Genomic DNA, 19,656 nt, shown 5'->3' on the forward strand with positions numbered 1-19,656 from the left:
CACGGCCTGAAGTCCCCCAGCCTGGGCCGGGGGGTGCACCTTGAGGTTCCCTAGCCTGGGCCATGGGGTGCAGCCTGAGGTCCCCTGTCAAGCTACGCCGGGCGGGGACACGGCCTGAGGTCCCCCATCAAGCCCCACTGGATGGGGGGTGTGGCCTCAGGTCCCATGGCCCAGTACCAGGGCAGGGGGCCCAGCCTGAGGTGCCCTGTTATGGATGGGGGGTGTGGCCTCAGGTCCCGTGGCCTGGTGCCAGGGCAGGGGGCACAGATCCCTGCTGATTGCTTGTTAAGGCTCATTGTCGGCCTCCGCTGTCGGCACAGCCATCTTGTGCTCATTGTCGGCCTCCGCTGTGGGCACAGCCATCTTGTGTTATGGAATCCCTGCCTCCGCTGTGGGTGCAGCCATCTTGACCATTACTGCGTGATGGTCAATTTGCATATCCCCTCTTTACTAGATAAGATTTTATATATATATTTTAGATTCCGCATATCAATGAAATCACACGGTAATTCATCTTTCTCTGTCTTATTTCACTTAGCATAATACTCTCTAGGTCCATCCATGTTGTCACAAATGGCAAGATTTCATCCTTATTTATTGCTGAGTGATAATCCATTATATCTCACATCTTCACTATCTATTCATCTATTAATGGACACCTAGGTTGCTTCCATCTTGACTATTGTAAATAATGATGCAAGGAACATAGGGGGATATCAGCTTTTAAAATTAGTGTTTTATTTTTTATAAATACCCAGAGGTGGATTTGCTGACTCATATGGTAGCCATATTTTTAATTTTTTGAGGAGTCTCCATACTGTTCACAAGGCTCTATTTTTTTTGTCACTATTTTATCCCCAGTGCCCAGTAAAACATCAGACACTGAATAAATACATGCTGAATGGCATTTTTTTTCTTAGACGTAAAAAAGAATCACTAGGGCCAATGTTCTTGCTATCAGGAGATGGAGATCTTGTGGCGATCACATTTAAAATTCTATAAAATCTATACCTGAATTTTCACTTTTAAAGGCAAAGAAAGGGAAGGAAACAGTCATTTCCTTTAGAATTACACACTAAAAGTCACTTGACTGAGGATGTCCAAAGCTCAGTAGTTAATGATGGATGTGGTACTATATAATTTCCTCTTCTTTCAAGAACTAACACTAAGATAAACACAGAGTAATTAGCTCTGTTTTCTAGCATTTCTCTAGTGGACGAAACTTTCTAAAATAAATATGTTTAAGGGTGTCTGACGTTTTCAAATGTGTGATCAGGTCTGGGGGAAAACAGATCCTTCTACTTGTGTCTTTTTTCCTCCTTGGGATGAAAAACATTTTTAAATGTTTTCCTTTGCTCCAGCCTGTGAAGAAACAAAATTACATAGCTGTTTGCCAAAAACCACAATCGTGACGACTACATCATCATATTTACCTCTTTATAATTAAGATGAGGTTGATATGAAAAAATATTTTTATTCCTTTAATGATATCATATTATTATTAGATTCTGTATTATTCCTTCCGCTCTTTCTCACCTGATTATCTACTTTTTCTGAAGAGTAGACACTTTTCCACATCAACACTCTCCAGGTTACCGAGTTCTCGACAACTCTCTCTACCCGCATCACTCCTCGGTCCTCACCACCTCTTTGTATTTTCAGCTGTCAGTGAACTCTGGGGCAGGAATCAACCCACCACCCAAGACACAGAACAGGTGCCAGGGTCTCAGATTCCCCATTTCTAGAAGAGACAGACCCCCTGTTCTTCACGAAGATGGTGAGGGTTGAGTGCTAACTCCTTAATTCTCTCAAAACTGGCTTGAAATTCTTAGGGGGAAAGTCTGGGTAAGGAAAACCCAGCAAGGTTTTGACTCAGAGGTCAGTTGGCCTTATAGAAGCCCCCAGTGTGGGTCCCCTCAAAGCTGGAAAGGAAGCAGATTTCAAAGAAATAGGTCCCTCTGACCATTGCTCCCTAAAACCAAAATCTTGTAAATATGTTAATGCTTTGGGTTAGGTCCTTTTGGCTGTTTCTTTAAAAGAGGGTACTGGCAGTTCCTCATATTATCACGATGGAAATCAAATCATGTGCTTCAGTGTTTGGACATCGGGGCACCTTCTATTGCTGGCTCAGTGGTTTAGAGGCGGTTGTCACGTGCCCAAGCCAAAGAGTCTCTTTGGGGAATCCCTTCTTTTCCTGTTGCTACAGGTGAGCGTGTCTAAGCTTTTAGAAATAGGGCGTTCTCACATTTTTCGTGCTTATGGAGAATCATAGAGAGAACTCAAGCCAAGAAGCATGGTTTATTGGATGAGATGGCAGTAAAGGCTCTCACGACCCAGAAGACTTGCTTCAGACACGGACAGAGTCTTGCATCTGGGTGTAGTCCCTTGGGGCAGATCAAAGCTCCAGGCTCAATTTGAAGTCTAAGGGAGATCCCTCTGTGGTTGAATGAAAGCAGTGAACAGTCTGGCATTGATCAAAGCCATAATGAGAGGGAGTTCTGTCTTCTCTGCATCAGGGCCTTGGAGGGGAGCCCTGGGAGGGATTGGGGTGGGAGGGTGGAGTGGCAAGAGATCCAGGCTCCATGTTCATAAAGAGCCTCAGATTTGGACTTCTGTGCTTTCTGTAAACGAAATCATGAATTCAGACACAAGTTGTACTTACAGGAGGAAAAGAAGACAATAGTCATCATGCAATTTTAATTTTAAAAACACAAACTTACAAAACACTGTGATTTGTAGCCCTGGCCTGTGTGGTTCAGTTGGTTGAACGTCGTCCCATGCACCAAAAGTTGCTGGTTCCATTCCCAGGGCACATGCCCAGATTTTAGGTTCTGTCCCCGGTAGGGGTGCATAAGGAAGGCAACTGATTGATCAATGTTTCTTTCTCTCTCAAATCAATAAAAACATTTTAAAAAAATAAAATATATTATGATTTTCAAATCTTTAGCCATTTGTATATTTAAAAAAATATACGAGGAGGCCCAAAAGTGGCCCAGCCAGTGTTGCTCAGTGGTTGAGCATCTACCTATGAACCAGGCAGTCATGGTAATTCCTGGTCAGGGCGCATGCCCAGGTTTTGGGCTCGCTCTCCAGTGGGGGGCATGCAGGAAGCAGCCGATCAATGAGTCTCATCATTGATGTTTCTATTTCTCTCTCTCCCTCTCCGAAATCAATACAAATATATTTTAAAAACAAAAAACAAAAGTGGAATTGACCTGCCTTCTCTCTGTTTTCCTGCTGGCAGAGGGGCATTTAGTATGTGTTGACTGAATAACTACGAACCAGGAAATCTCACTAGCGGGTGCTTATAGAGAGTTTACCAAGAGAAACAGTTCTGTGCCCTTTTCCTGGCAGTCAGATGCCCCCTGTCCACCCCCAGCAGCGTGCTGCCCCGAAGGAACCACAGCCAGCCTCTCCCACCTGTGGTGGGGCTGCCAGAACTGTCTATGGTGGGACCCACACAGATTCTAGCAGCTCCAGCACAAGACTTAGCTTCCTCACAACCCCCACTACTCCCTGAGGGGCTCCACCCAACCACTGAGCACCTTGGGTGGTGGGAGACCATGATGTTTATGGTAAATCTGGAAGACAGCACATGAGGAGAAATAGGAATGGTGCTGGTTTCTCTCTGCATGAGGGGAAACAAATCTTACGACCACATAACTCTCACTTCTCCCTTAGCCGTTCACACACCATCGTCGTCAAGGCTGCACCTCAAGCCTTTCATCTAGAAAGACATTCAGGTGAATGGAAAGACATTCACAGTATCAGCATAATCCACCAGAGAGCATTGGTATGCAGGCTTTTTCAGGTAAACAGTGTAAGGTGCAGACACCAAGAATCACCAGTGAAGACAGACAAACAGCCAGTGACATCTGTGGGGTGATAGAGATCATAATCCCTTTTCAATCCAATCCAACACACAGGTATGTAGGCTAACTCTGAATGAGCCGTGCACTGGGCCCAGGAGGAGAGAGGATTTGCTTCTGATTCTCAGGGACCTTGGAGGCAGTGTGATGTCACTCAGACTTCAGGCTGTGAGTCAGACCAGCCTGCGAAAGTGCTTGGTAGTCAAATTATCACATAATGGACCTGAGGAAATGCAGGAAGCCGCCCATCGTCTTCACCAGCAGAGAAGTGCAAACAAGGATCCCGGAATGCTGGTGAACCTTGAACCCATGGCAAGGGCCAGAGTTATGCACCGATTGTCTAGTCCAGACAATGGGGGCTCAAGCTATTTCCTGATCAAATAGTCTCAGAGTAAATCCTTCTAATATTTACTGACCTTCAAGATAGTCTGTCTGCTACCGCAATTGCCTGCCTACGAGCTAGATGTGTATCCAAGATTGAATAAAAGGTTGGCAAGGCCTGGGCACCAGTGGAAGTCCTTCCCCTTGAGTTGGGCTTGCCCGCCTGGCCCCCAATATTTCCAAATTATTATTCTTGTCTCGTCTCTTTCATTTGTGTGCGGCCCCTCCTCCAGATCCTGAACCCTGAACCCCACGCGGGACGTGGGGGAACGTACACAAGGAAAGGGTGGTTCCTTTTCTTTTCCGCCAGGAGCTTTGCTCTCAGCAGTCCTGTCAAGGAGTGGCCTCCTGCTCCGGAGTCCCAGTTCCTGGCTATGTCCTGGTGCTGTGTTGCCAGAGCTGGCAGGAGCCGGCACCTTCTTGGCCCTCTGCTCGAGTCTGCCCCTTGTATCTCAACAATGTGCTCCTTCTGCTCTCCAGGAGGCTTACCTGTGGCCGGAGCTGAACCTCCTTGATGTTGCCTGCCTGGATTTCTAGGACCCATCTCTGGTCTGGCCTGTACAACACCAACTGCCTCCAGGTTATGTCCGTTTTACTATTGAAATAACCTCTGATGTCCCCAACTCCAGGCAAATCAGTCTTCTTACATCTCACCTTTGCTCGTGTCACACCTACTCAGAAAATACTAATGACTCCCCATGATTTCTAAATTAAGATGAAATCTCAGTCTGAAGATTTAAGTTGGACATAAACTAGCTTAGCCCACTTCTTTGGTTTCATCTTTCTTCCCACTGGTGTGTAAAATACCAGGTTTAGTGGCTCTAGTCTTAGTAGACTAATTGTATTCCTTGAGTATGTCCTGACCTTCTCTTCCTGTGTCCTTTGCTCTTGCTGGATTTTGATGGGATTTCAATGGAGGCAGCTAGAGGAGGCAACACGAACAAAGACATAAGTAGATATGGGAGTGTTGGAGACCAGAGAAGAGAGATGTGTGGTTATTGGATTCTGGGCGTTTATAATCCCAGAATCATAGCTGTTATAGAAGAAACTAAATGGATCATCAGGTCTATCTCTGGTCTTCAGGCTGGGGGAATATTTTTCCCTTTTGATATATTAGACCATTAAGGCCCAGAGAGGTTAAATGACATGAATGGAAATAGTTACCAAAATGGTTAGACAGAAAAATTGGGGTCATTCTGTAGAAAGAAGCCTTTAATGCTAGGTTAAAGAACTTATAGTAAACTCAGTCAATGATGGGGACTATCGAAAGCTTTCACTAAGGTGGTGATATAATTAGAGCTCCGTTGGGCAGTGTTTTCACATTGTGGAATATGATCCATTAGTGGGTTACAAAGTCAATTTCATGGTCATGAATAAAAACAATATCAAAGCACAGTATTGCTTTGTGAGTTTTGTATGTATGTACAGGGTTGGGAAGTAAGATTTATTTCTTATTGTGAGTCATAGCCAAAAAACTCTGTAAACCCCAGCTTTAGGGAAATTAATCTGGTGGCAAATCATAGGCTAAATTAGGAATGCAGAGGAGGAACTTGGAGGCTGAAATTCTAGGATGCTCTTGACCTAGCTCAAGTGGGCAGTAAAGGGGATCTGAATGGGAAGGAGATAGCGTGGGAGGGGAGCGGAGGGGGAGGATCTAAGGGATTCTGTGGGGTAAGAGTCTCAGGATTCGAGGACTCGTTGGATTGTGGGGCCTCAGTGAGAGGGAAGAACCACTCAGGGATGACTAAAAATCACACTCAGGCGCTTGGGAGAATGCTGGTACCCACAGCCAAGTTGGGAGAAGGGGCTGGTTTGAGGACTAGCACAAAAGACTGATGGAAAGGCACACAACACCATCAGGTACTGGGACAGTCAGGTTCCCAGCAGGAAAAAAAATCTACTGAGACGGTTTCAATGCAGAGACCTGAAGGAAGGAAGGATGTCCAGTGGGCAGGCTTGTGGGGACCAACCCGGAATGAGAGGTGCCCAGAGATGAATCACAGTAGGAAGCTTTCCTTCTCAGATTCTTCTGGGCCCCAAGCCAATAGGGCACCATTCCCCAACCCTCTTCTCCTCCCCCCGCCCCCACCTCTGGAACAAGTGCATGACCACTGGTTTGTCATTGCTTCTACTGCTGCCAGTATTTCTACCCTCACCATCAACACAGGCAAATGGTTATTGAACCTTTACCCTGTGCCATGGGCTTTTACATCCATGACCTCATTTAATTATAGTTACCCCATGAGTTGGTCCTATTATTATTCTAACTTCACAGAGAAAAGAAATAAAAACGGGGGGACATTTAACAAGTTGGCCAAGTCCACACGGTTAGTAAGTGGCGATGTTGGAATATGAAGCCAGGCAGTCTGGCTGACCACCATAACCGCTGCTGTGTACTGGTAACTACTGAAAAATAGAAAATAACGAAGGTAGCAAGTCGGGGGGTGGGCAGTTAACCACAGCAAAGCAGAATAAGTCACTGGTGATGTCACACATGGGACCAGACATCTCGTGGTCCCACTTCCCTAATTCCTTCTTAGGTTTTATCTAGAAAGTCATCCTCCCCCACACCCACAGCCTACAGGGTTGGATGCAACAGTCATGCTCTCCAATTTTAGTGGGTGGGGAGTGGAATTAGGCTGCCCTCTTTGCCTGACTGTGAGCTGTGCAGTCTCTTTCAGAACCTCTTCCTCAGTTTCCATTCTGGTTAGACCCTCTGGGTTGCCTCTTGGCCCTTCTACTCAGCAATTGCTTGAGTCTAGTCCAGGTTGGGAACCCTGTGATTTCTCTCGGAGCCTCAGGCTTCTGCACTGAGTTGCCCATTCTGCTTCCACTCTCCTCTCCCGCTTCCCACCATGGAAGTCCTGCCTGTTTCCATGGTCCAGTTCAGTGTGTGTTGCCCAACCAAGTGTTAGGTTGGTTCTATCTTGAGTCCAGCTTCACACAGTCCAAGCAGCTTTCTGAGCCTCCATTTTCCAGCAGCTGAGAGGCCCCAGCTGACATCCCAGGACCCTTCTGCCTTCTACCTGTACCTCCAACAGCCCCTGATGACCACCATCTTGTACATTAATCCACCCCCTCTGGTCCTTGTGTCAGAAGGGCCCGATGTCTAGCTCAACTCACTGAGCTGAGTCCTGTGGGGATTAAGCGAAGTTCCCCAGCTCACCTGCTCATAGCCCTGTGCTCTCTCCAAGCTGCTTTGTGATGAATCACTGCCCTCAGGCCCATGCATTCCTCTTCTTCTCCTCCACCCCCACTTCAAGAAATGACTTCTGAGAATGGTCTCTCTCCTTTTTTTAAAAAAAAGAATACTAAGCCCTGGCTGGTGTGGCTCACTTGGTTGGGTATCATCCTGTTCACTGAAAGTTTGCTGGTTTGATTCCTGGTCAGGACACATGCCCAGGTTTCCTGCGGGATCCTGGGTAGAGGGGGTGCAGGAGGCAGTTGATTGATGTCACACACTCACATCTATGTTTCTCTCTTCTCCCTTCCTCTCTCTCTAAATCAATAAACTGTTCTTTAAAAAAATAGTAAAATTCTTTTTAGATATGTGGAACAAGAATGACAATCCCCAATGCTATTAATACACACACACACACACACACACACACACACACCCCACAATCCAGGCCTACAAGGAAGGTCTCAGGTGGGGCTCTCCTGGTGAAGGTGGCAGAATGGCAACTACTTTGCCATTGTTTCCATTGTGCCCACAAATAGAGGAAGTGCTTCAAACTGGATAGGAAAAGAACAAGGGCGGTCCAGAAAAATGTAAGTCTGAGGTAAATTGCATGTCAGGAAGAGAAAAATTCATTTACTTGCAGGGCATCAAATTTCTATGCCCAAACAAATTATGTCCTAGGATGTGGGTTGCAAACTTTTTAGTATAACTTTTTCAGACAAATCTTATATCAACCCTAATTTTTAACTATTTTAAAAATAATTTATTTTTATACATTTTAAGTTAAAAATTATTTCGTTTATACTTCTAATGAAATTAATCTATGAGGAAAAATTACTATTTTGATGAATACCAAAATTTGCAATAATTAATACAGGTATAACCATTGCAACTTTATATCAAGCTCAGCATTTAATTTACTTCTATTATTTTAGTTGCAAAGAGTAAGCAAATATTTTTTTAAGCTTGCCTTGTCATTTTTTTATAGGCACACCACATTTTATTGCATTTTTCACAGATGTTTTTTATCTTATGTTTCAATTACAGTTGACATACAATATTAGTTTTAGGTATACAACGTAGTAGTTGAATATTTATATAACAGATTGCTCAGATAAGTTTAGTATCCACCTGACACTAGAACATTTTAAAATTTCCAAATCAAATTATTATTAGGACTATTATTTTTTTTTACCTAGATACAAAAGTCAGACCTGAAATACACAGCACTTTCTATAAGCAGTAGAGCTACATAGCAGCTTCCACATGGGCCTGTGACAGCTCACCAAGGCCTGAGAGGAGCATGGACGAAATGCGTGCTTCTGAGCCTTGTGTGGCTGTTGACTGAGCACTGCATTCTTAGAAGTGCAGACCCACAACCTTCCTAACCAATGGTATATGATTAACTAGTCTCTGGTTCTAGAGTCGGACTAGTGAGGGGGAGGGGCGCTAGTGACTTGAAAGGGCACAAGGGAACTAACTTTTGGGAGTGCTGGACATTGTGGCTGTCTTGACAGAGGTGGTGGTTATGTGGGTGTAGTATACTGCATGTGTGAGTAGTCATGGGCTGTATGCTTAGGAACTGTGCATTTTACCATAGGTACATTTATATGTAAGAGTTCTGTTAGGAGCCCTGGCTTGGTAGTTCAGTTGATTAGAGCATCATCTGATATGGCAAGGTTTTTGAGTTCGATCCCTGGTCAGGGCACCTAAGAAGCAACCAATGAATGCATAAATAAGTGGAACAACAAATCTCTCTCTCTCTCTCTCTCTTTCTCTCTCTCTCTCTCTCTCTCCTTTCCTCTCTCTCTCTAAAATCAGTAAAAAAAAATTTTTTTTAAGTTCTGTTAGGGGAGAGAGAGAGAGAGAGAGAGAGAAAGGAGAGCCCAAGAAGCTTTATCTCAAGATTGGCTCAATAATCTGTTAGCACAAGTTTATGTGCCATGGGTTTCCACTGTGTTATAATTTGGTAGCTAACAACTGCATGTTTGTGTTTTTAATTATAATTTTAAAAAAAAACAGTTTTAAATATATTTAAAAATGAAATCCAAGCATATTTAAAATATAAAATTCAAAGAAAATATATTTTAAAAAGACAAAGCAAATATATTTAAAATATGAAATTCAAATCAATTTAAATCTAAATCAAATATGTTTAAAAGATGAAATCCAAATCACTAGTGCCAATCACTCCTGGCACTCTTTGAAAAACCATGGAAATTTAAGAAGTGCTGGATGACCAGAGGTGGTTATAGCACAGGCTGCATGATCCTGTGGAAAGCACATGGACTACTGAATGTACCAACGTGGCTTCAAATCTAACTCACCGGCTCCCTAAGGTCCTCTAGTTAGTACCTTATCAAACACAGCCCCAGTTTCATCATCTGTGAAATGGGAGAATGCCACCTGCCTTAGACTTGTTGGGGGATTAAGTGAGAACATAACTAAAGCGCCCAGCACACCTATAAATGTTAGTTCTCATCTCTTCTGTATCCCACTCTGCAGTAAAATATACTGGATTTAGAGAGGATCTGACTACCTACAGCAAGCCCTACCTTTTGACTTGTTTTTCCAGAGGCAAAGATGAATTTGCATCTCACCATCCACAACCACACCTAGACCTCCTTGCTGCCAATGACACATTTGCAAGACTGTCCGCAAGCCCTGGATGGAAACATTCAACACAAGTGGAGGTACTGGTCAGCCTTATTTTAGAGAGAAAATGACCAGAATGTGAGTGGGCAGATCAGCCAGAGGAGCACGGCAGAAATTTGTCAAAGGACCAGAGCAGCTTCTCTTGACTTCCTGGGTTTCTCCTTCCCTTTCTTCCTGACTCTCCCCAGCCCAACTCAGGAAGCATCTCCCCGTATTTTCACCAAGAGAGTGAAAACAGCATCTCAGTTTATTAAAAGCCAAGGTTGGGATGTCCTGTCGGGGAAGTGGTGTCCACACTGTAGACAGGTGTGGCCATCGCACCAGCGTGTTAGTCTCGGCATTCTTTGCTTCTTGTGGGTTCCCACCATTTGATCTATCAGACGCATTTACTCATAAGGATGAACATTTAGTTTGGGTCTCAGGCCGAGGTGGCCCACTACAGATCATTGCCTAAAAGAAATGGTGCTGAGCTCCGAGGAAAACAAGCCAGGCCTGCCTCTACTAGTCCAGTGAAACTTTAGGTTCCAGCAAACCTGCCTCTCAGATGCTTTTGATCCCTAATAAACTGGGGTGTTGTCTTCCGGTTTCAGAGGTCTGAACCAATTATGCCCTGGAAACAGAGCTCAGTTTCAGAGCACTCCTCTCTGCCTGGGTTCTTGGGCTATGAAGGGCTACATTCTGTCTTGGTAAATTCTGTCCGGCTAGGAGTTCAAGACCAAGAATAAAATTGTTGAACAAAATTGAAAAAAAAAATGGTAGATTGATATTTCACTGCAAATAAAATGTAGAGAGAGCTACAAAAAAAAAAAAAAAGAAGAAGAAGAATTACAGCTGGAGACCAGAGGAGATTTGCCGAGATGGCCCGGGAGGGGTCATTTCCAATCTGAAGCCTTTTTCATGACTAGGACTTCATGCCCTTCCTCTGCCGAGGCCTTCAGACCCCAGAGAGTATTGCCTTTCAAGAGGTCTCTTCCTTTGCTCTCAGGGGTCAGCCCTGGGCTAACCTGTTGAGCTGGGACTGGCCTGAGTCGGAGCTGTGGCTCTGCTCACCTTTTACTTCACTCTTGCAGAGCTGTGAGTGCTTTTGTGAACTGGCCTTGAACAAGGATTTTGGTGGATTTTTAAAAAAAACAAAACAAAACACAACCTCTTTATTTCTTCTTGAGACATAAATGTTCAGTTTGGATGATGCAGATGAGCCAAGGACTAATGACAATGGCTAGCTCTTCCATTTGTTCCAATGAATTCCAATGGAGGAAGAGGACATAGTATCTAGACTGTGTTGGTCTATTAATACTCAGCTTATCAAATCTCCAGCTCGGTACCTCTTGAGCAGGACTGTCCCAGGAAGGCCGGATATGATAACAGTCAAGGATGGAGAGGGCAGACATGGAGACTTCAACACGTATATGCAGCTTAGCCCCTGTCCGCACAGGCTCTCTAAAATTCCCTATTTGGTCAGAGCTGGCTCATCTTGGCTCCTGTTAGGTTAGGTGTCTCAGGAGGCGGCGTAGGAAATAAAGAGAGTCCAGTTAATCAGAAAAGAAAGAAAGGAAAGGCTTTATTCTGCGTCCCCGGGGGCCCACAGACCCCAAAGACAGGGCACGTGGATCCGCACCAACAGGGAGGGGGGCGCTTTTTTATACAGCTGTTCAGTGAGGGCGGGGGAGCATGAGCTGTGGGAGTTCCCGCCACGGGGGTCATCACGGTTTCCAGGTGTCGCCATCTGTCTGGTAGCTGACCTGTTAGGAATTCCAGGGTGGGACCGGTATCTGCGTCACCGTTTACCTGGTGCACTGGCCTGTTACCGATTCTAGGAAGGGCCCAGTATCTACGTCACCATCTGCCTGGCGGAGGCATGCATCAGCTCCTGGACCCCCTTTCGACCTAACAGCTCCACTGTGCCTCGGATTCTGCGTCACGGCTGCTGAGGGAGAGTAGGTTCAGATCGTCTGGAAGCTGGGGGTCACTCCCTTGGCAGCTTGCTGGGCTAAGCAGTACTTACATCTTTTGGTCTTGGGCCTTCGAAGTTCACCACAGTCACAGCTACCCTGACAGTGTCAAGCCCACCAACACGCACCCCACCGTGGGACGGGCTCTTCTGGTAACTTCAGTGCATGAGGGGCTACCACAACACCACGATTTTTTTCTTCAACCTTTTAAATTATATTTTTATTTTTTACTTTATTGTTGTTGTTGCTGTTGACTCTATTACAGATTTTTGAGAAAGGAGCAGGCAACTGTGTCAGGGTTGAGCTCCCATTTGACATTGTTCTTCATCCCCACCTGCAGTGACAGCTTCTCAGAAATTTCACTGCCACCTCACCTGCCTTGGTCTGGATCTTTTCTCATTTTCCCTTTCATCTTCGCAGTTTCTCCTCTTCAAACGGCTTCTTGTTCCCAGCGGGTGCATGTACAGCCAGTCTCGGAGGAAGGAGTCATATGGCCCAGATTTCTTCACTGAAACCAGGTCTCCCAGACTCCAAGCTCCTCTACCGACGGCGTGAGGATGGGCTCCAGGGTGTCTTTGGGCCAGTGTTTCATGTCCCCCACCAGCTGGTAGACACAGAGTCGCCAGCGCAGGCTCTGCTTCCGGCCATCCCGGCCGGTGGCACCTTCCCCTTTGCTCCACGATGACCTTGCCCTGGCGGCCGGCCGGAGAGTGAGGGCGAGCCTGACCTTGAAAGAGTTTTATAGAATCTCTCCCTGTTCTCGGTTGTTTGTTATGTTGCAAGAATGTGACTCAACAGCGTCCACACCCCAGTGACTCACAGCCCAGCTTTAATGAGCTGTGTTTTCCAGGCCTTCCTGGGGCAGCGCCTCCTCTAATGTCCAGGGGCTGCCCGGGCCAGGGCACTGCCCTGCTCGAGCCAGGATGGGAGTGAAAACGCCCCCACAGGCAGGCCCAGGGAAAGGCAAGGTGAATTCTGGGGTGTTCCACTCCGGAACAGTGCAATCTCTTGGCCCTTCCCAGGCCCAGCCTGGGAGGTGAAAGCTAAATGTCAGGAGGAACCTACACAGTGGGATCGATTTGAAGGCATCTGGCAGGGTGATTTCTTCTTTGAGATAAAGACAGTTACTAGGGGTTTCGTGGAGAAGTCTGTTTACTTTTTTAAAAAAATTGATTTCAGAGAGGAAGGAAGAGGGAGAGAGATAAAAACACCAATGATGAGAGTGAATCTTTGATTGGCTGCCTCCTGCACGCCTCAAACCTGCAACCAGCATGTGCCCTGACCAGGAAACGAACCATGATCTCCTGGTTCATAGGTTGATGCTCAACTACTGAGCCATGCCAGCCTGGTGAAACCTGTTTACTTTTAATTAATTGGGTCTTTGATTTGTGGGGCATTCAGTTTGCTGGGGAAAAAACGATCTGGCTATTAAGCTTCTGGGCGCAAGGTGGAGAAAATCATACAATTAGCAATTCAGAGATTTTCAGAATCTCTGGCCACATCAAAAGATGGGACAGGGAAAGAGATCACTGGGCACTAGAGCTGTGGCAACGGCCGGGCCCTGGATAATGACCACAGAGAGACAGTAGTGGATTGTGTTTGCTTGTGAATGTGTGCTTCTCTTTGGGGAGGAATTGCTTAGGGAAATGGTATATATATATATTTACATTTTTATTTATTGATTCTAGAGACAGAGGGGAAAGGGAGGTGGGGAGAGAGAGCGCATTCATTTTGTTGTTCCACTTACTTGTATATTCATTAGTTGATTCTTATATGTGCTCTGACCAGGGGTTGAAACCGCAGCCTGGCTAGCGGGCCAGGGCCTAGAGAAACAGTGTTTTTAATTGTACTCCAACTAAATGAGAAAACTTTGATTTTACCTTAAACTCTTTTAACCTTAAACTCTTACCAGATTAAACAAGAAATCAGCCCTCCTTAAAAAAATGCAAACACATTTCTATTTTTTTTTCCCAACATATTCCATTGATTTTCCACAGAGAGGAAGAGAGAGGGATAGAGAGTTAGAAACATCGATGAGAGAGAAACATCGATCAGTTGCCTCCTGCACACTCCGCACTGGGGATGCGCCCGCAACCAAGGCACACGCCCCTGACAGGAATCGAACCTGGGACCCTCAGTCCTCAGGCCAACGCTCCATCCACTGAGCCAAACCGGCCAGGGCACATTTCTATTTCTTGATGGGCTGTAACAAAAACAAAAGACTTACACAATTATTAGTTTTATAAAAAGAGATGAAATCTGAGCACAATTCACACATTTACCAATGACTTCTCTGTTTGCTGCATGGTATCTATGAATCATCTGACACAAAGCTGCTATACACAAGGCCTCTCTGCTGGAAGAACATGATGGTCACTGTCAGGAACTGCACACCAATTTATGGATTATTCAGACAGAATTTTCATACCTGTTGCAGCCAACGAAGCCGACCCCGCAGGGTGACTGCCCGTCGCCTCCCGCAGGCTCTGGAACGGCCACACTCTGGGCCGGCTCCCGCCCCAACAGGAAGCACAGGCCTCCTGGCTGCGGTGTTGGTTGCCTGGCTACTGACCACAGCTGCAGGTTTATTTGCTTGTTTTGTTTTAGGAAGGATCTTTTTATTTTGATACAATTTTCATTTTACAGAAAAATTACAAGAATAGTACAAACTTTGACCCATTTGTTTGCATTTTTGCCTTTCTTTCTCTCTTTCTCTCCCTCTCTCTCCTCCTCTCTCTCTCCCATTTAACAGTAAGTTGATGTGGTGGCCCTTTACCCATAAATACTCCAGAGAGCATTTTCCAAAAGCTCCTTGAGAGAGGTGGCTGTACTCTGACATAACCACAATACAGTTAACACAAACAGGAAATTAAACATCAATATAATACCACTCTTTATTAGTGTGGGCAAAGGGTGGGGCAAAAGTAGGTTTATAGTTGTTCATATGGAAAATAATACAATAATTGATAAATAATAAAAAAAACTGTGGTACATTTACACCATGGAATATTATGCAGCTGTAAAAAAGAAGGATCTCTTACCTTTGAGACAGAAAGAGGGACCCTGGAGAGTATTATGCTAAGTGAAATAAGCCCATCAGAGAAAGATGAGTATCACATGATCTCACTCATATGTGGAATCTAATGAACAAAATAAACTGATGAACAAAATAGATCCAGAGACATAGAAGCATGGGACAGACTGACAAATCTCAAGAGAAAGGCAGCGGTGAAGGGCTGGGTAGGGAAAGGTTAACTGATTAACCGGGGAATTTATACGCATGTATGCATAGCCCATGGACACAGACAATAGTGTGGTGAAGGCCTGGGAGGGGTGGGTGTGGGGAGAATGAGGTCATTGGGAAAAGGGGGCGGGCATCTGTAATACTTTCACAAAAGATAAATTAAATAAACAAACACATAAATAATACAAGCATAAACTGTTTTGTGTACTCATAACTGTAAACCTACTTTTGCCCCACCCTGTATTTCATTAATTGCCCAAAATGTCCTTCTCCCTCCCATGCCCCACCCCTTCTCCTGATCATGCACAGCATTTAGTTGTCAGACCTATTTATTTTCCTTTATTCTGGAGCATCTCTTCAGCCTTTCTTTGCCTTTCTCAACCCCGACATTTTAAGAGTACAGCTCTTTTGTAAAATGTCTTTTAATTTGGGGTTGCCTCACAGTTCCTCATGATTAGATTCAGATGATGCATTTTTGGTAGGAATATCACAGAATTGAGGGTGTATCTTTCTTCAAGCATCCCAACAAAAGGCACATGGTATTCAATATTGGTTTAAACCAGTACAGTGATGTTAGATTTGATGAGTTGATTAAGTGGTATCTACTACTGTGAAGTTATTTCTTTCTTTTGAAATTAATAAGTATTTTGTGAGAGCATACCTTATACCTCTCTAATTATCTATTTCTTATCAAACTACCCATCAGTATTATTATTTTATTTTATTTTGTTAATCCTCTCCTGAGGACACTTTTCCATTGATTTTTAGGGAGAGTGGAAGAGAGAAAGACAGAGAGAAACATCAATGTGAGTTTGCCTCCTGCACAAGCCCCAACCAGGGCTCCGGCCGGGGAAGAGCCTGCAACCAAGGTATGTCGCCTTGACTGGAATCAAACCTGGGACCCTTTGGTCCGCAGGCCGATGCTCTATCCACTGAGCCAAATGGCTAGGACCCCATCAGTTTTAGCATCCATTAATGACTTTACCCCTGTCCCTCCTTTTATATTTATTAGTTGGCATTCTACTGTAATGAGAGGTTTCCTTTCACCTCTTTTATTTGTTTATATTAACATGGATTCTTATTTATTCAATGGGGTCTAATCCATTACAAATATTACTTATTCTGATAATCAAATTGTCTTCAATTTGGCCAGTGGGAGTCTCTTCAAGTTGGCTTCTGAGATTTTTTTCAACATATTCCCATGATTCTTTAAACACTTTTTTTTTTTTTTGCATAAAACAAAATGTGCCAAGTTCATCCTCTATTTTCCATGGCATGACCCTGGGATATATAATTTCTCAATGGTTGCTGGTTCCTTTAGAGGGGAATGGTATTTAGAAACCAAGATCTGAGTACTAAATGTGCTCATTCCTACTGGTGTGTTATTGCTTCTAGGCACTCTTCACAGACAGAATTAGGTAATAGGTAATATTATATACACAAATACACAGAGAAGTAGATAAATGTATATATGTACATATATATGTGTGTATATATAATATATTTGTATATTTGGAGAGAGAGATATTAAGATTAGACAAAGATATATAGTCATACTGATAATTGCAACTCCAATGCAAAAATACCCCTTCTGCCTTTATAACTTCTTTTGCACAGTGAGAAATCCAGCTTCCATTAGCCTCCAACTCAATAATACACAGATTGTAGTTTCAGAATTGCTAATTCATAGCATTGTTAAAAGCAGACCTGTGAGAGTTCAATTTGTTTATAATTTTTTTAAATATATTTTTTATTGATTTTTTACAGAGAGGAAGGGAGAGGGACAGAGAAGTTAGAAACATCGATGAGAGAGAAACATCGATCAGCTGCCTCCTGCACACCCCCCACTGGGGATGTGCCTGCAACCAAGGTATATGCCCTTGACTGGAATCGAACCTGGGACTCTTCAGTCCACAGGCCAACACTCTATCCACCAAGCCAAACCGGTCAGGGCTTGTTTATAATTTTTAAGGTAAAATTTACAAACATTGAAATGCACAAAACCTACATATACAATTCAATGACTTTTGAAAAATGGGTACACCCACACTTCTTTCAAAATACAAGATAGTCATCTTGTAATCAAAATCCAGGTTCGGCTGCCTGCCATCACGAAAGCCAAACTCGTGAGACAGGTGCTGGTGAAAAAGGAAAGAGATTTATTCAAATGTCAGCCACCTGAGAAGATGGGGGACTCTTGTCCAAAGGCCATCTCAACATCTCAGTTCAGGGAGAGGTTTTTATGAGGAGGGAGAGGGAAAGCAGAACAAATAGAACAAGAGGAGGAGGTTGTAAAGTTCTCTACATGCAGACTAGCACAGTCTATTCCAATGAGTGAAAGATCAGACAGAGGCCGAAAACCAGGACTACAGGCTTTATTAGAGGAGAAGGACCTGCCGGGCTGTCTCGCAAGGGGAGGACAGCAGCACGTGCAGGGGTGAGCACGCCTTTTGAGGGGTGGAATGGGAAGGGGTAGGGGCTTAGTGTGTACTCGGCGCACACTGATTTGTGGCTTACTGCATTGTCCATATAGGACAAGGGCTTAGGGTATTTGGCAGGTGTGGATTGGTAGTCCAACGTATAGTGCATATAAAGTACATGGTTAATCACTCAGGTATTTCCGGGCTGCAGGTTACATCATATTCCGCCCACCAGTTGGGGGAAGGGAGGATCTATCAATAAAGATCTCAAAACTGGTCAAATGATGGTCTGGTGTATGTCAGCTGGTCTTTGTCATCCTGGTTCTATGGCATCCTGGTTCTATGGTTGAAGGTCAGCAAATCTCCCGGAACTGGGATGATTGCTGGTCAGAGTCTATATCTTAGGAAGTTAGTTTCCAGGATTCTTGTACAAACATGCTGTTTATCTACAAGCTACACATTAGTCAGAGTCAGCATTTACAGAAACGTCAAAAGAATGGTGGGGTGGGTTGCAATTCCCCCCTGTTACAATCTCTGTATCTCCTCAAAAAGTTCCCTCTCTATCTTCCCAGTCAGTCCCACCACCAGAAGCAATGAACATTTTGCTTATTCTCTCATCTCAATGAACTTCCTGGTTTTGAACTCCCATCTTCATCTTGTGCCCACTCTGTGCTCTTCCCCCTCTGAGGCTCATGCCCCCTCAATGCCTGGCCTCAGGTTGTGTTTATCTATTCTTCCTTGATTTCCAGTTTGGCCCCCAGTCTTTTCCTATCTCCAGAGCCAGCAAGTTTGCCCCTCCTTCAGGCTAGATATCGATTTTGTTCCTGTACTAGTCCACATTCCTCCTTCCTCCTGGGCCCTAAAGGATCTCTGGACCCAAATGCGCTTCCAGGATAACATACTTTACTAATGACAATTTCATAAAAAGGCACAGTTCTTCAAGATTTGGTAATAGCACCCTGTCTGGCCCTGCATGATGCCGGATTCTGAGCCAGGTCTGTTCCTCTGTTACTAAATCTTGCTTTCTTACTCCACTTGGGTGACTGTCACAGTCATCCCTCCCTAGTGACAGCCAGAGCCAGCAGCTGGTAGGCTGTTCTCAGGAGGATATCTGGTGGACATGACTATGACAAACAGAAACTACATTATCTTGTGGGTGTTTATTCAAAGTGAAACCTGAACAGACCTGGCAAGTGGCCAGAGCTGGGAGCACAAGCAGAGACGGGCCCCTATACACCCTATAAATAAATGCGTAATGAATAACTCCCTTTCAGCAGTGCTCAGCGTAGCCAGAGCTATATGGTGTAGGGCAAAAACTAAGGTGAGGCCTCAGAGCCAAGAAGCCACACCCATGTTAATATTCAGAAAACAGTGGGTTTATAATAGCTTCTTTTCCAGGCTTCCTAATGAAAAGAGTTAGTGTGGTTCTATCGTGAGCACGTCTGAAAAGGCTCTTTGACATGCAGGCATTTAGCCCCATTCTTCATGTTGGCCCTTGATTATATTAGCAGTTTCATAAGCAGTGGCTTTTTGTTTTTTTATTTTTATTGATTTCAGAGAGGAAGGGAGAGGGAGAGAGATGGAAACATCGATGATGAGAGAGAATCATTGATTGGCTGCCTCCTACACGCCCCCTACTGGGGATAAAGCCCACAACCTGGGCATGTGCCCTTGACTGGAATCGAACCTGGGACCCCTCAGTCCACAGGCCAACAATCTATCCACTGAGCCAAACCAGTTAGGGCAGTAGTGGCTTTTTCCATCTGTCTTTTGTGTGCTGGATTCCCCCAACAAAGCGAAAAGCTCCTTGAGGGAGGTGACAGTGTTGTGCATTGTTCTGTTTCCTCCTGTCTCAGCACCAGCTCCCCATCAGGTGACAGGTGTCCAGTAGGTACTTCTGCATGGAATTGAGTCTTAGCACCATTCTTTCCATTGTATCCTACCTAGTTTCCAG

General features: G+C 44.7%; 1 protein-coding gene and 2 long non-coding RNA genes across 8 annotated transcripts in view; 1 reads left to right on the plus strand and 2 right to left on the minus strand.

Moving 5' to 3' along the window:
* Positions 1-19,656, plus strand: part of LOC106698523 — a 36,551-nt gene that overhangs the window by 11,033 nt on the left and 5,862 nt on the right. Inside the window, exons 2-3 of one of the 4 annotated variants that reach the window (XR_002831231.1) lie at positions 4,731-4,830; positions 9,937-10,124. This is a non-coding gene — a long non-coding RNA (uncharacterized LOC106698523). Of the gene's footprint in view, positions 1-1,662; positions 2,164-4,730; positions 4,831-9,936; positions 10,125-19,656 lie in introns of those variants that run through there. The other 3 variants (XR_002831232.1, XR_001349859.2, XR_002831233.1) reach the window with 3 other exon arrangements.
* On the minus strand, positions 2,287-2,939 carry LOC111827607. Its single transcript, XR_002831234.1, has 2 exons — positions 2,721-2,939; positions 2,287-2,621 (listed from the first exon to the last, which is right to left on the minus strand). It is a non-coding gene; the product is annotated as an uncharacterized LOC111827607 (long non-coding RNA).
* The window catches only part of MAPK1IP1L (mitogen-activated protein kinase 1 interacting protein 1 like), a 43,054-nt gene continuing 35,235 nt past the window's right edge, over positions 11,838-19,656 (minus strand). For 2 of the 3 annotated variants that reach the window (XM_006096949.3, XM_023760759.1), the window contains exon 6: positions 11,838-13,193. The gene's annotated coding sequence lies outside the window, so the exon portion shown is untranslated. The remainder of the gene's footprint in view (positions 13,194-19,656) is intronic. The other variant, XM_023760760.1, reaches the window with a different exon arrangement.

This window comes from Myotis lucifugus, unplaced genomic scaffold, assembly GCF_000147115.1.
Source record: "Myotis lucifugus unplaced genomic scaffold, Myoluc2.0 scaffold_191, whole genome shotgun sequence".
Taxonomy (NCBI): domain Eukaryota; kingdom Metazoa; phylum Chordata; class Mammalia; order Chiroptera; family Vespertilionidae; genus Myotis; species Myotis lucifugus.